Below are 15,627 nucleotides of genomic sequence, written 5' to 3'. Positions count from 1 at the left end.
TTGATTACACGATTATGAAAATATTAATTGAATAGTGTAAAAGTGCGATTACTCAATTAATTAGATTAATTCCGTTGCAGCACTAGATGGAATAAGCCTGAACTGAATTACTACAAATTGTTTCATATATAAATTATTATCTTTTTATACTCCATTACCAAGTAATACTTAATGTTAGTATGTAAATACAATTGAATGTCTGGATACACTTTAAAATACAGGTAGTTAAGTTACATTATTTAAACTGTGTGCTTAAAACAGAATTATATGAATAACTTAAATGCATGTTGTTATTATATGGATTTCCAGTCTCACAATCACAGAATTGTGTGCTTAGTGCATGTAGTAAATATTACTAAATGGTAACTGCAGTATAGCAATATACAGTCACATTAAAAAATGACTGCAAAGCAGGAAATTAACAATACTGTCTTGTCTGGTATATTTTTACTATGTGATCGAAACCAGAATACTCCTGCTCTTACCTGCAGCAGCGAGGGTTATGCATTTTGCTACTGTAACAAAGGAAGCAAAACCACAATATAACAAAAAGAGAAATAACCTGCTTCAGGTAGCAGCTGGAGCATGTCTGTTCAGGCAAGTAGGGCGATGTTCTGTAGAAGAAAGCAGGTTCTTCAGAGGGGAGAAGAATGTAAACAAGCTAGTCAGCTTTCTAAGAAAGTACACCCAAGACTGCATTGAAAACAGACATTGATGAATCACACCAAGCGACAGAATTACAGAAGTTAATAAAAGACAGGAGCAAATGCAATGAAACTCTTTTCATAAAGCCATGCATCTGTGTACTTCACATTAATAGAGCGCACATGTCTGCATCCAGATTCTTATGAATTAATGTCTATAAGCTTTCTGTATATTACAAATTGAAGTCATTCAAAAAAAAATAAACAAGTCTTCCACAGAATTAAAGCCGATAATGTTGCTGGTGCTAGTGCGAGTAAGCAATTTCATTTGAAAGCCTTGCCCTTCAGAGACCTCTATTCTCTATTGTCATGTCCCCATTAGAACATGCTAGTAGTATCTTTTTGTAGATGTCACACTATGAATGTTTAAACCACAACATATTCTTTATTTGTATTATTATATTTCTAACATGTCTCTAAGCGTTCATGGCTACCTCTAATCACGTTGAGAGTGGATTTATTTTACATTCTTTGTATGTCAGACCCGACATAACAAAGAGTATGCAAGAAATACACCCTCAACATGATTAGAGGAAGCCACCGAAGACTCTTAGAAACATACATTATTGAATGACTACAGCAGTACAAGAACTGCTTTGTTCTTTGAACAAATGTCTCTTACAATACCTGTACATTACCACAAGATGGCGCATGATCACTTACTAGCTGTACAGCACTCTCAATCTGACCAGTTTGACATTCACACCAGCTCACCATTGATGTTTATTTTGGTCATTCCCTTTTAATTTGGAGATCTCCCTCTGTTAGGACAGGTCACACTATCTAGTTCCTTTTTGGTGGTCAAAATAAAGAGATTCTAGTGCATTATAATATAGTTAACAAGAGGAATACTAAATTAAACTTCTTGGCTATGCAGCTAAGAAGAAATAATTTGACGTTAGGTTATCTTAAAAGAAGCCCTTGTGTCCGGAATGCATATTTTGTGCCTAGAGATTTAAGATGCTACAAACATCTTAGTTTCAAATAGACAAACAGGGTGCACTATATGTAACAAAATAATAATTGAGATATGCCTTTGGCCTGGCACATGGTAATTCACATAAAACTGTGCAACGGCACAGATACTGTTGTGTGACTTCCTGGATTAATTCAAAGGGGCAGCTGAGTTGAAAGGTCATCACATCATGCAATTTCTGTGGAACATTCTAAAAGGAGAACTGCTTTCTACAAGCACAGACACTACACGGGTTCTGATACAGAGCAACGTGATTGAAGTTCAATATGAGAGCAACAGAACTGAAAACATCACAGATAAAGCAAAGGTGAAGGATTAATCAAATACAATGTACATAGGATAGAAATCTGAAGGAAGAGATTTAGTACCAAGAAGCAAACAGCAACTTGTAATCCACTGTGAGTATCAGCAATCCATTAAAGTGAACAAGCAAATGATCAAGAACAAGAACAGGGGTTGCTATGATAACACTGCTTGTGTTCATAACAAGGTGAGGAAACAGATTGTTAAATGAAAACATTATCAAAACTTCATAATCAGCATTAAACTTGAACTTTCAGTACAATATAAATAATAAAGGGGGATTTCATACCATCTACTTTATCCTAATATTTCATTTCTAACTGGTTCAGTATGCTGTTAGGCTGTTTCTGTTTAGATCATTATCTAAAATGCTTAATAACTATTCCAGAAAAATGTGCTTCTAAAGACTCCTCAACGCTGATTGTGGGGAAGTAAGGTGGAAGCATATCAGTGTTGCACAGGCTTCAATGCGCTTGACCTGTTCAGTGCAACAATTATAATCTTCCCCACCTCACTTGCCTTTAACTTCCCCTTCCTAGAAGGACAGGACATACCAGTGTTTTAGGGCTTGAATGCCCCTCTGTATGTTCTTCTTTGTGTATTGTAGACCTGCCCAATGCATTATCTGATCAACAACAAATCCAGCCAAGCATCAATGAGTAATCTAACCGAGTCAGCCCTGTCATAAAAAAATCAAGATATTTCCAACAGAAAATGTATCCAAATAAAAATGATCTGTTTATGGAAAGTGCAATTAACCAAAGCGCCTGGACTCAATAGGCTTGATTTCATTTCCAACACAGTTGATAGCTTGTTCACTCTGAAATGTATGTCAAACAAGCCAGACAGCATGTCTCATACCTCACACAGCCTTCCCATTTAAAACATCAAGTCAGACATTGAATTTGATTCTGGCCACTGGTGAACATATGAATCATATATATCATACGGGGAAACTTATATTAGGGACATATGGAATAGGACATGTCATATACACTGCCTGGCCACTCTACCCTCTCTGATGTTGGGCATGTTCTCCTGGCACACCCTGGGTCTCTTGATTACTCCAGAATACTAAACAAATGGCGTAGTTTACTAAAGCATCACTGCAGTTCAAGCCCACACAGCAATGCCACACTTATACCATGATGGCCTCTTTCAGGAGTATCAACCATGCCAGAATTGTGTGCCAGTGAGGAGCATGACTGAGACTTCAGCCCCCCGGATCTCAATCCAGGCTTTGAGATCTCATGAGTATAACATGTCCCCATAAGCTTTAAAATCTAGTAGAACCAGAAGATGCAGATGTACATTTCTTGACAACTGTCTCCAGCCTGTAAAAGCACAAGCGTTCGGTTTTTGTCAGTCTTCTCCTTCTTCATGAAATGATTATTTTTATTTTGGCTCATTAACAAGTTAATATAATGTAATGCTTGTGTGTTTAGTGGTAATACTGGGGGTGAGAGGCCAAGAGGGAACAGTCAGGGTTAATGCATTTACTTATGTAATTCATTAGAAAGAACAGATAGAGACTCACATGTGGTCATTATTTTGTAATCAGGACAAAAATGTGCATATGTAAAAAAATGGATGCTTGTTTCTAGTTTTAAATACAAACTACAGTGCCAACTTTGCACTGGAGTTAAAGCTTAGTAAATCTGGCCAAAGGTTCAAAGAAAATGCCCGAAATATGTCATGAGCGAGTTTCATGAAAAAACTACTGCACCTTTTATTTTAGAAAATGTATCTCGGATTATTCTTGGCAATCATTTTATATTTACATAACATCTTTATTCCAGTGGTTGCAAAGGAAATCAAATTATCAAATACATAAGCAACAGCTAAATGAACCGATTCAGAAGTTATATGTTTCTTAAAAAAACAGCAGACTTTTTAATTCTAAAAATTAGTGATACTAATGTACAGAGGGAGATGTTGTGAAATGTATAGGAATGTTATTTTTGGACTTTCAAATGCTCTTGACAGAATTAGCTGTATGACTCCCAGAGCCCTTGACAAGGCTGGAGTAGAGCCCAGAACATTACTTCCTACTTATTCAACATTATGGTTTTATAGAATATGCTGTTTGGCATGTTTGTTTGTTCCAACAACTGTTACCCAGTATTAGTACTTGGTGATACCTGGTGTTCTATATTTATTTTTATTTTTTTTACAATCAGTTTTAAATACACCCTGAATGTATTTATCCAATGCTACTCCTCACAACATCTCTTTTATTAAATAGCCAAGACTTTAAAAATACGTGTTCTTACTTGGTATCAGTTATTACCCGTTTGCGAGTGATGTTCTTCACCTGATCACATCAATTCATTGAAGGTTTGAGGATGTTCACATTTTCGCTCCAATTTCTTGGCCTGTCAGTTGCCTGAATTCTTAAATTCCAGTAGCAAATACATTTTTCACACACATAGAGGAATTGTCATAGGAAATGAATGTCATTTGTGGATGCTGCAATAACAAACAAGCCTTTGGGTTTGTAAACAGTGTTGGGTAAAAAGATACACAATGTGCTTTGCAATAGAATGTATTTTTGTTGCAGTATGTTACAATGGGAAAAAAAAGAAGATCTTGCCACTAACTTTTCATTAAATAACATACAAATAATTCATGGAAATGTAGCCACATGCTAGATTGATAGATAGGTAGATTTTAAGTGTTTTATTTCAATAATAATAATAAAAAAATGTTTTCATAAAAGACAGTGGCATTGCTCTTTTTTTTTTTTTTAAAGTAGACATTTGTAAACACCACTCATTTTCACAGTACAGTATTGCTGTTAGTTTTGCTTTGTAAATGTAATTAGCGCAATTGTTGCTGTACCAAATATGGACTACATAACCTAATAAAACATTTCCCCGATTCTGCTATGTACTAGGCAAATTAATTTGACCTTTAAGTTATCCAAATGAGGAATCACTAAATAATGTATTTAATTGACCTTTTGTGCAAGCATTAGTTATCTATTTCATAAGTATGACAGTGAAAAACTGTAATTGTTTAAATTGTTTTTAAGTAAGTGTAATTAAACAAATAACCAGCAGGTGGCACTGTACTCCACAATATAAAAATGGACACAGATTTTGCTGACAATGGCTTTTTTATATTCTTGCTGTAATTTAGAAGTGACAGGTTAGAAAAACAAACATAAGAATTGTAAGCTATATATCTTTTACCCACAATCTATATATTTTTCTTTATTAAAGTTCTTCTGGACAGAAAGTCTACAAACGTTAGTACAGTGAACATAAACTAGATTTGTCTGCCAGTACATTTAGGGATTTTGGGCATTAACTACAATTAAATGATTTAAACAGGCAGGTACAGTAGCAAAGCTTGACAGAGGCAGTTTGAAAGAAAATGTACTTCTTTGTGAAACCGTCCTGCATTGTTTAATACAGAGAAGCACATATGAAGGCATGAGCTGTACTGACACAGCCCTGTTCTGAGGTGCTTGAAGACACTTACACTTGTGACATCTACTCTGAGCACATGTCACAGCGGACATGGCATAAAATAAGTCAGCTGAGAAGGCTGGGCTCTCAGTTTGCATGCCTTACTTAGTCTGTTACATGTGCACTCCCTAGGTCATTCGATCTCAGCAATGTCTTCAGGGTCAAAGCATGTCAGTAAATTAAGCAAAGCGATGGTTCTGGCAGAGAACTCACTTTAACCTTAGTTCAAATCACGGAAATATCAATCATGTGTTAGGAACTTCCAATACCAGACTAAATCGTCAATCGAGTAACTGGTATTTTATTTGTCCCCCGATAAACAATACGTCCAATGACCGGCATGGATAGAATGTATATCTTACCTCAATCCACTACGTCCCTGGGTGGGCCAGAGTTCGCCTCCTCCTCCCCAGCCTCCACTTGCTTTTTGTGGTTTCATCTTATGAGGGAGGGCCGCTATTCTGCCACTGATCTGCAGGATAGTTTATGGGCAGGGGTACCTCGAAAGGCAAGGCCAAAGGCCAAATAATGTAGCATAAACCATGTGCATTTTTGTCTATATTTTAATAAATAATTTATTGCATGAGTTTGTGACTGAATTGGGGGGAGCAACTGGTTGGGTAATGATTGGAAAAAGACGTTAAAGGGGTGGGGAGAATCTCCCCCATCCTCAAGGACATGAATAACAGACTAGCTTTAAGTAAGGCAGAGCTGTCTATTATAGTACCTACTGTATCCGTTTGTTAAATGAAAATACACCATTCAGAAGATGATATGTGAGATCTACATATGGAATTGAAGTACAGGACAGGTCAGGTATAGAGAAATGGTTCATCAGCTGGAACCCCATTAAAAGACTGTCCTGTGATTAGTTATTATCACATAGTAAACGATGCACTACATTTGATGCTCTATATCCGTGGTTAAGATTCAATATTTAGAGTAAACATTGCACTGCAGGGTGTGTGGGCATAGGCAGCACATTCCAGTTTGTAATACATCATAAACTCCTTGGACATATATTTTTGTTTCTAAGGAAAATCAACAAAAATGTAGGCTACTGGTACTGGTGAAATGTACCAAATGTACTCCTTCTTTTAAAACACATTTTTTCATGATTAAAAAAGCCCTTATCTGCCAGAACAAATGCCAGAATGCATAAGAAACGCCAAATATCAAAAAGGAAAAAGGTGGGAAACATGCGATAATTATTTTAGAGGAAATTGATGTAAATCATTAATTATTTTGCTCACTTCACCCATGATTCAAAAGTTTAAAAACGTGAATAGCCTTACAAAGTCTGACATTAATGAAACGTTGCTAGAGAACAGTAACTACTGTTTCTAACACTTGTGTTCCTATAATAGCATTAAAGCTTTGTGAATAGCGCCCACTGATATACTGACGTAATACAGACAAATGTTTTGCTAATGCCATTATTACTATGACAATTATTACATCTAACATAGTCTGCAGAAAAGCAGATCGAGGCAGTCGGTACATTCATTTTATGAATCCGAGTTTTAGCATCATGGTTACTAAGTTAACATAATCAATTAAAGTTCCCTTTCAAGTCGAAAATAACCATCAAGGTATGGGATATTGCCGTCAGGCAGTAGCGATTGGCTGAGCTTTTATAGCAAAGCTGCCGATAGGCCTCTGCGCGAGCTGCCACGTAAGCCCGCCCCCTTGGGAGCTTACTATACGCAGCGCGCAGAGACTCACTTCCTCTTTTGTCTTCAGCATTGGTAGCGGTAGGTATTAGAGCCCGTAGCTGATTGTACTCAATAAGCTTAAAGCTTGAGAAGCTGGTTATTGCCCCTTCTCGGAGTTGATTTCAGTTACACTCTTCGGAGTCGTTATTATTATTATTTAAGGATTTTATATAATTGTGTATATTTTTATATATTTTTATATATTTCCTTCACGCTTTGCTTTGCATCGCGTTGTCTCATGGTCTCCCGTCTTTCCTTTAATATTAATTTTGATTATTAGTGTTGTGTTTTGGGTTGTATTAAAAATATATATTTCTGTGTGTATTTGTATATTTTGTGTCGCACGTTGCGTTGGCCTTGGCCGCGCGCGTGTCTGCAGCCCCGGTCTTGCCTTGGCTAGACCGCGTGTGTGGAGCCTGCTCTGCTGTCTCCCACGCACTGCCTGCGGTGTAAAAAAAAAAAAAAAAAAAAACCGCGTGGTAGTTGTACTGTGCCCACATATATTGTGTCCCAGTCACATAATCACCACCAGCAGTACTGCTGCAGCAAAAAAAAAAAAAAAATCCCATTCACTACAAAGAGGAAGACGACCGCTAAGCCTCAATCCCCAGCACCAACAGGTAAGTAGTGCACAGCACCCAGGACACTGTACCAGCACTTAGCGTCTCCGCTCTGCGGGTCAGCTGACGCTTAGGCGTCTGTGCTAGCGTTCTACGCTCGGTACTCACGCTCCGGCGTGCTGCGCTTAGGCGCTTGGTGTCGGCGCTTTGCCACTTGGTGCAGCGCTTCGGCGCTTTGTGCAGCGCATCAGCGCTTGGTGCTAGCGCGTCTGCGCTTGGGGACTTCGGCGCATCGACGCTCGGTGCATGCACCTCGACGCTCGACGCTTCGGCGCTCGACGCTCGGCGCGTCGATGCCTCGACACTCGGTGCACGCACCTCGACGCTCGACGCTTCGGCGCTCGACGCTCGGTGCACGCACCTCGACGCTCGACGCTTCGGCGCTCGACGCTCGGCGCGTCGACGCGTCGACGCTCGGTCCACGCACCTCGAAGCTCGGTGCACGCACCTCGACGCTCGACGCTTCGGCGCTCGACGCTCGGCGCATCGACGCCTTGACGCTCGGTGCACGCACCTCGACGCTCAGCGCTTCGACGCGTCGACGCTCGGTGCACGGACCTCGACGCTCGACGCTCGACGCTCGGTGCACGCACCTCGACGCTCGACGCTCGGTGCACGCACCTCGACGCTCGACGCTTCGGCGCTCGACGCTCGGTGCACGCACCTCGACGCTCGACGCTTCGGCGCTCGACGCTCGGCGCGTCGACGCGTCGACGCTCGGTCCACGCACCTCGAAGCTCGGTGCACGCACCTCGACGCTCGACGCTTCGGCGCTCGACGCTCGGCGCATCGACGCCTTGACGCTCGGTGCACGCACCTCGACGCTCAGCGCTTCGACGCGTCGACGCTCGGTGCACGGACCTCGACGCTCGACGCGCAACGCTCGGTGCACGCACCTCGACGCTCGGCGCTTCGACGCCTTGACGCTCGGTGCACGCACCTCGACGCTCGACGCTTCGGCGCTCGACGCTCGGCGCATCAACGCCTTAACGATCAGTGCACGTCCACGCTTCGGCAACCATGTCCGGGTTCCACCGTTGCGTCACCTGCCAGGCTAAATTGCCAGCGAGCGATCCCCATGAGGACTGTGTGGCGTGTCTGGGGCCAGAGCACGTCGCATCCGCGTTGGCGGATAGGGCTTTTTGCCATCTTTGTGCTGGTTTCCAGACACGCACCCTCCGCCAAAGGGCGAAGAAAGCAGTGGGTGGGCACTCTCCTTCCTCTGGATCGTCCCACACCATTTCTGCCCCGCCGTCATCTGCGGCGACGCCGCCAGGGCGGCTGCAGCTCTCCAGGAGCCCGTCCTCCCAGCTAACGGCTGGTCAGAGGTCCCCCACCGGACGCGCTCGGGAGCGCAGCCCCTCCCCTCGTAGGGTACGCCCCCGTCGGGAGTCTAGGTCGCACTCCAGATCGCCTCGATGGAGAGCACGCTCTCGTTCCCCTCGTCGGGACAGGCGATACAGTGACAGGTCGGGGGTGGCAGAGCTAACCTCCAAAATGTCTCAATTCATGGAGGTTATGATGGGGCAGCAGTCCATCCTCATGTCCCTAGCAAATGTGGTGCCTCCAGTCCCAGGACAACCGACTGGGCCCATTGCTAGTCAGCCAGTGGCCCCTCCACAACCTGCACCGGTCGTCGCTCTTCCAGTGCAGTCTCAAGGGGAGTGGGATATCGATGCGCTGTCTAGAGACGCATCTGACATCCTAGAGGGGGACAGTACAGAGGCTGAGGTAGCCTCCCAGCACTCTGAGGACGAGCTCCACGTGCTAGACACCAATGACCCTACGTGGTCTGTGGTGGGCAGAGCAACCCGCCACTTGGGCGTCGAGTGGCCAATGGCGGAACCACCTCGGCGCTCCTTGTTTGAGTCGCCTTCAGCCCAGTCCAGTCAGTCCAGGATGCTTCCGGCATTCCCAGACTTTATTAAGGAGGTACAGTCCACCTGGGGGGCTCCGGCCTCTGCCCCTGCGACTTCTCGCAAGGCCTCGGCCTTTAACATGCAGGGGGCAAGTGAGGCTGGGTTGGCGTCCTTCCCACCTGTGGACGCTGCGTTCGCCGCATTGGTGAAGACGCCAACATTATCGGGGCTGACGAAAGATCCTGCATGCCCCAATAAGCAGTGCAGGACCACTGAGGTACACCTCAAGAAGGGGTACGCTGCGGCCACAGAGGCGGTCAAGCTCTCTAATGTGGCCAGCTTGCTGACGGTCTACCAAGCGGCACTAATCAAAGACCTGCCTGAGTGCCCTTCGGCGGCCCTCAGAAGCGAGTTGGGGACCGTCAGTCAACTGCTGGTGAAGCTGGCCCAGCTCAACGCGCGGGCTCAGGGCAGGAGCATCGCGTCTCTGGTGGTGGCCAGAAGGCAGCTCTGGCTCTCACAGGCGAGAGTGCAGGAACCTGATAAGGCCCCGTTGCTGGATGCCCCAATTACACCGGGACACACATTTGGTCCAGCGGTGGAGGAGATGCTGCAACGCTCCGCCAAGGCGCGGGAGGCGTCACAGCAAATGGCGAAAATGTGGCCAAAACCGTCGTTCCAGCCGAAGCGGCCTCAGGAACATCAGTGGCGCAGGACACCACCGCAGCACCAGCCACGGCCAGGGGGTACTAAGACCTCTCCCTCAAGCACAGCAGCGCGCAGTCAACCTCCTTTTTCAAGACCGCAGCGCGGAGGGTGGCGCCCTAGAGGTGGTGCCAAGCCACGCCCTCGGGGCTCTGGCCAGGCCCCTCGCGAACGAGCCCAGCCCAAACAGCCCTGAGAACACCAGGCAGCTGTTAACCCTCCCCTACACTGTCTCCCAGCTCCAGTTCTGGCAACAATGCACCAACGACATCTGGGTGCACAAAACTATATCCACCGCGTACACCCTTCAGTTCCAGTTAAAACCTCCCCCCTTTCGGGGAGTGGTCATAACTGCAGTGAAGGACTCGGTTCAGTCCTCAGCTCTGAATGTGGAAATACAGGCATTGCTCAGCAAGCGTGCCATTCAACAAGTAGACCCTGCTCTGATCGACCAGGGGTTCTATTCCAAATACTTCCTGGTGCCCAAGAAGGACGGCGGGCTCCGTCCTATTTTAGATCTGCGAGTACTGAACAAATACCTGCGGGTGTTATCGTTCAGGATGCTTACGCACAGGCACATCATCCAGTCAGTCCGACACGGCGACTGGTTCACCACCGTGGACCTGACAGATGCGTACTTTCACGTTCCCATCTGCCCGGGTCACAGGAAGTATCTGCGTTTCGCATTCCAGAGCAGGGTATACGAGTTTTGTGTCCTTCCATTCGGTCTGTCACTAGCTCCTCGAACCTTTTCGAAATGTATGGATGCCATTCTAGCTCCCTTGCGGGCTCAAGGTGTCCGACTGCTGAATTATCTGGACGACTGGCTCGTCTGCGCGCAGTCGAAGGAGCAGGTGGCACAGCACACAGTGATGGTTACAGACCATCTTCGGCGGCTAGGTCTGAAGATCAATTCAGAAAAGAGCCGCCTAGTGCCGAGCCAACAGACCGAATTCTTGGGTCTGCATCTGGACTCAGTGTCCATGGAAGCGACCCTGTCGACACAAAGAGTTGCCTCAATAGAGCGGTGTCTTTCCCTATTCAGGTTGAGACAAACAGTCAGCATGGAGCTGTGTCAGCGCATGCTGGGGTTGATGGCTGCCGCCTCACAAGCCCTTCCTTTGGGCTTACTACACCAGAGACCTCTGCAGGCCTGGTTCAATGCCTTCGCGTTGCATCCGCGGAGAGACAAACACCGCAGGCTAAGGGTATCCCAAGCCTGCTGGGAAGCGCTACGCTGGTGGAAAGTTCCGTCAAACCTCCGCCAAGGCGTACGCTTGGGTCCCATTTTCAGAAGGCAGGTCATCACGACCGACGCTTCCAACCACGGTTGGGGAGCAGTCTGGAACGGGACAGGGACCCGTGGAGTGTGGTCAGGACCCTGGAGGTCAGCCCACATCAACGCTCTGGAGCTCAGAGCGGTGGACCTCGCCCTCCGGCACTTCTTGCCAGTGCTTCTAGACAAGCACGTGTTAGTGCGGTCAGACAACACCACAGTAGTGGCGTATATCAATCGCCAGGGCGGATTGCGGTCCCCCGGTCTTCACCGGATGGTAACGCGGCTGTTGCTCTGGGTTCAACCGCGTTTAGCCTCTCTGCGTGCAGTTCATCTGCCGGGCAGAGTCAATTACGCAGCGGATCTCCTGTCCAGAGGAGGTCCTCTTGCGGGCGAATGGCGTCTCCACCCTCAAGTGGTAGAGCGCATCTGGGAATGGTTCGGCACAGCGCAGATCGATCTCTTCGCTTCGCGAGAGACCACGCACTGTCCCCTATGGTTCTCGGTGAAGGACCTCGACAGCCCCCTGGGGGTGGATGCACTGGCTCACGAATGGCCGCCAGGGCTCCTGTATGCCTTTCCACCGATTCCGATGCTCCCCGCCTTCTTGGAGAAGGTCAGGGTAGAGCGAGCGACAGTGATTCTGATCGCTCCTCGGTGGCCTCGGAGAATATGGTTCCCGAGTCTAGTGCAATTACTGCACGGTCGCCCGAGGGAACTCCCTCTGCGAGCGGGCTTGTTGTCCCAAGCTCAAGGAGAGCTTTGGCATCCGAACCCCAAACTCATGCAGTTGTGGGCTTGGCCCCTGAGCGGGAGCGCCTGTCAGCCTTAGGGCTTTCGACTGCAGTTATATCGACCATCCAGAGTGCGAGAGCGCCCTCTACTAGGTCGCAGTATGCGTATAAGTGGCAGTTGTTTCAGAGTTGGTGTCTGGCTGAGAGCCATGACCCAGTCTCCTGTCCTATGGCAGTAATATTGCAGTTTCTGCAGAAACTGCTGGATGAAGGGAAATCTCCTTCTACACTTAAAGTGTATTTAGCCGCCATTTCGGCTTGTCATGTACGCATTGACGGTTTATCACCTGGTTGCCATTTTTTGGCATCTCAGTTTCTGAAAGGCGCAAGATGCTTGCGGCCTCCAAGAACGACCAGTTTACCGTCGTGGAGCCTTGATGTGGTGCTAGAAGCCCTTACCAAGGCACCGTTTGAGCCTCTCCACAGCGTGGATATGAAGCTCATATCTATTAAGACTGCATTTTTGCTGGCTGTGGTATTAGCAAAACGCGTGAGCGAGTTACATGCACTTTCAGTGCATCCTTCTTGTACTCGTTTTGCAGGAGACGTTTCTAAGGTCTCCATGCGCCCTAATCCGGCCTTTTTACCAAAGGTTATATCCCCGTTCCACATGAACCAGTCAGTCGAGTTGATGGCGTTCCATCCTCCTCCTTTTTCTTCCCCAGAGGAAGAGTGGTTGCACATGCTCTGCCCCGTGAGGGCATTGAGGTGTTATATTGACCGTACAAGGACTGTGAGGCAGACAGAACAGTTGTTCATATGCCATGGTTCTAGATCTTTGGGTCAGCCGCTGTCTAAACAGCGCCTTTCCCACTGGATAGTGGATGCTATTAGATTAGCGTATGAATCTGCAGGCCTTCCACCACCAGGGCAGTTGAAGGCGCATTCTACCAGGGGTATGGCGACATCCTGGGCCCTCTTTCGAGGGGTGCCGGTGTCTGATATTTGCGCGGCAGCCAGTTGGGCTACGCCGCATACTTTCATGAGGTTTTACAGGTTAAATGTACTGGATTCCTCTGCTCCACTGTTTGGAGCATCTGTTTTACACTCTATGACGCCTCAGGATGCGGACGTATAGAGTGGTTGATAGCATGGTGTTGACTGTTCCACCTTTAAGACAGGTGTCATTACGAGCATAGACGCTGAGGCGCAGCTCCGCATATGCCTACGCAGTTGCGTTATGACGTAAGTCTGTCCTACTGCCGAGAATCCTCCCTCACGACGGCTTGGGTACACTGTTCCCATACCTTGATGGTTATTTTCGACTTGAAAGGGAACGATAGGTTGCGGATGCAACCCCGGTTCCCTGAAAGAGAAAATAACCATCAAGCCGCGTGGTCGCTTCAGAAGCCTTCACGGCCTGAAGAGCAAAAGAGGAAGTGAGTCTCTGCGCGCTGCGTATAGTAAGCTCCCAAGGGGGCGGGCTTACGTGGCAGCTCGCGCAGAGGCCTATCGGCAGCTTTGCTATAAAAGGTCAGCCAATCGCTACTGCCTGACGGCAATATCCCATACCTTGATGGTTATTTTCTCTTTCAGGGAACCGGGGTTGCATCCGCAACCTATCGTTTCTACTCATATTTTGAATACAGGTTGTGTTCGGGTTTTGAAACACAACTGCTCGATGTAAAACCAAAGCTTTTAAGAATTAAATATACATTTACAGAACAGATTTTAAAGTAAGTATTTCCTTTTTGGTAAATATTGTATTAATATTGTGTTTAATTCTTAATCATCTGATTGTCCCGCGTGGAGTGCGGTTCCATTCCACGATTTATAGGTAGGCTATAATTACGTAAAGTGCCTAGGCAGGGGTTTAAAATTATGTTTTGCAAATTATAAATTGAAAATGATAAGACATGTTTCAGTGCCTTCATCGGTGTAACTGATTAAAATGCTACTTTCCTTTGAATACAGCTCGGGTTCAGGTTCTCAAACGTGGGCAGTTTATCGTTTATCAGGTGTTACTAGGTTCTGCGCACACTTCAAGAATACCCATAGCGCATTTTGTTTTTAAAATGGTATCATATTTATTTTATTCCTGTATGAAAATTATTTGCCATTATTGCACTTGCTTCAAAATAGAGCCCTGGACTTTCCAGACCAGCCCTATATAAAGTGTTGAGTCTTCCTGTTGGATGTTTACAACCGTTTGGATGGGAGTGGGATGGGAGACGACACAAAAATAGGAGGAGTGGCAAACACTGTTGCAGCAGCAAAGGTCATTCAAAATGATCTAGACAGCATTCAGAACTGGGCAGACACATGGCAAATTAAATTTAATAGAGAAAAGTGTAAAGTATTGCATGCAGGCAATAAAAATGTGCATTATAAATATCATATGGGAGATACTGAAATTGAAGAAGGGAACTATGAAAAAGACCTAGGAGTTTATGTTGACTCAGAAGTGTCTTCATCTAGACAATGTGGGGAAGCTATAAAAAGGCCAACAAGATACTCAGATATATTGTGAAAAGTGTTGAATTTAAATCAAAGGAAGTAATATTAAAACTTTACAGTGCATTAGTAAGACCTCACCTAGAATATTGTGTTCAGTTCTGGTCACCTTGTTACAAAAAGGATATTGAAGACTACGCGGTGATCTGATTCAAACATTCAAAATCCTAAAAGGTATAGACAATGTCAACCCGGGGGACTTCTTTGACCTGAAAAAAGAAACAAGGACCAGGGGTCACAAATGGAGATTAGATAAAGGGGCATTCAGAACAGAAAATAGGAGGCACTTTTTTAGACAAAGAATTGTGAGGGTCTGGAACCAATTCCCCAGTAATGTTGTTGAAGCTGACACCCTGGGATCCTTCAAGAAGCTGCTTGATGAGATTCTGGGATCAATAAGCTACTAACAACCAAACGAGCAAGATGGGCTGAATGGCATTTGTGTTTTAATTGCTGGAAGTTTTTTCTCAGTTCTTAAAAATAGTCAAAAATAAAAAATAAATGACCACCCAATTCTGCTCACTTAACTTCTCCAGTAATATAATATCTCCAAATAAAAAATAAAACCCATTCGAAAGCTTTTAACTACACTAAAACAAACAGTGTCATTAAACTGGTTAACTTAAGCTATGACACTTACTTGATACGTCTTTCTAGGGATATTTAATATAAGAAACAGTTCATCCATCCAGGGAGCCACAACCAGGAAGGATAGAAAACTAAAAGGTAATATATTGTTGAAAAAGAA

This window comes from Acipenser ruthenus, chromosome 13 (assembly GCF_902713425.1).
Source record: "Acipenser ruthenus chromosome 13, fAciRut3.2 maternal haplotype, whole genome shotgun sequence".
Lineage (NCBI taxonomy): Eukaryota > Metazoa > Chordata > Actinopteri > Acipenseriformes > Acipenseridae > Acipenser > Acipenser ruthenus.
The sequence above is the reverse complement of the archived record's forward strand: the minus strand, read 5'-3'. Positions refer to the sequence as shown.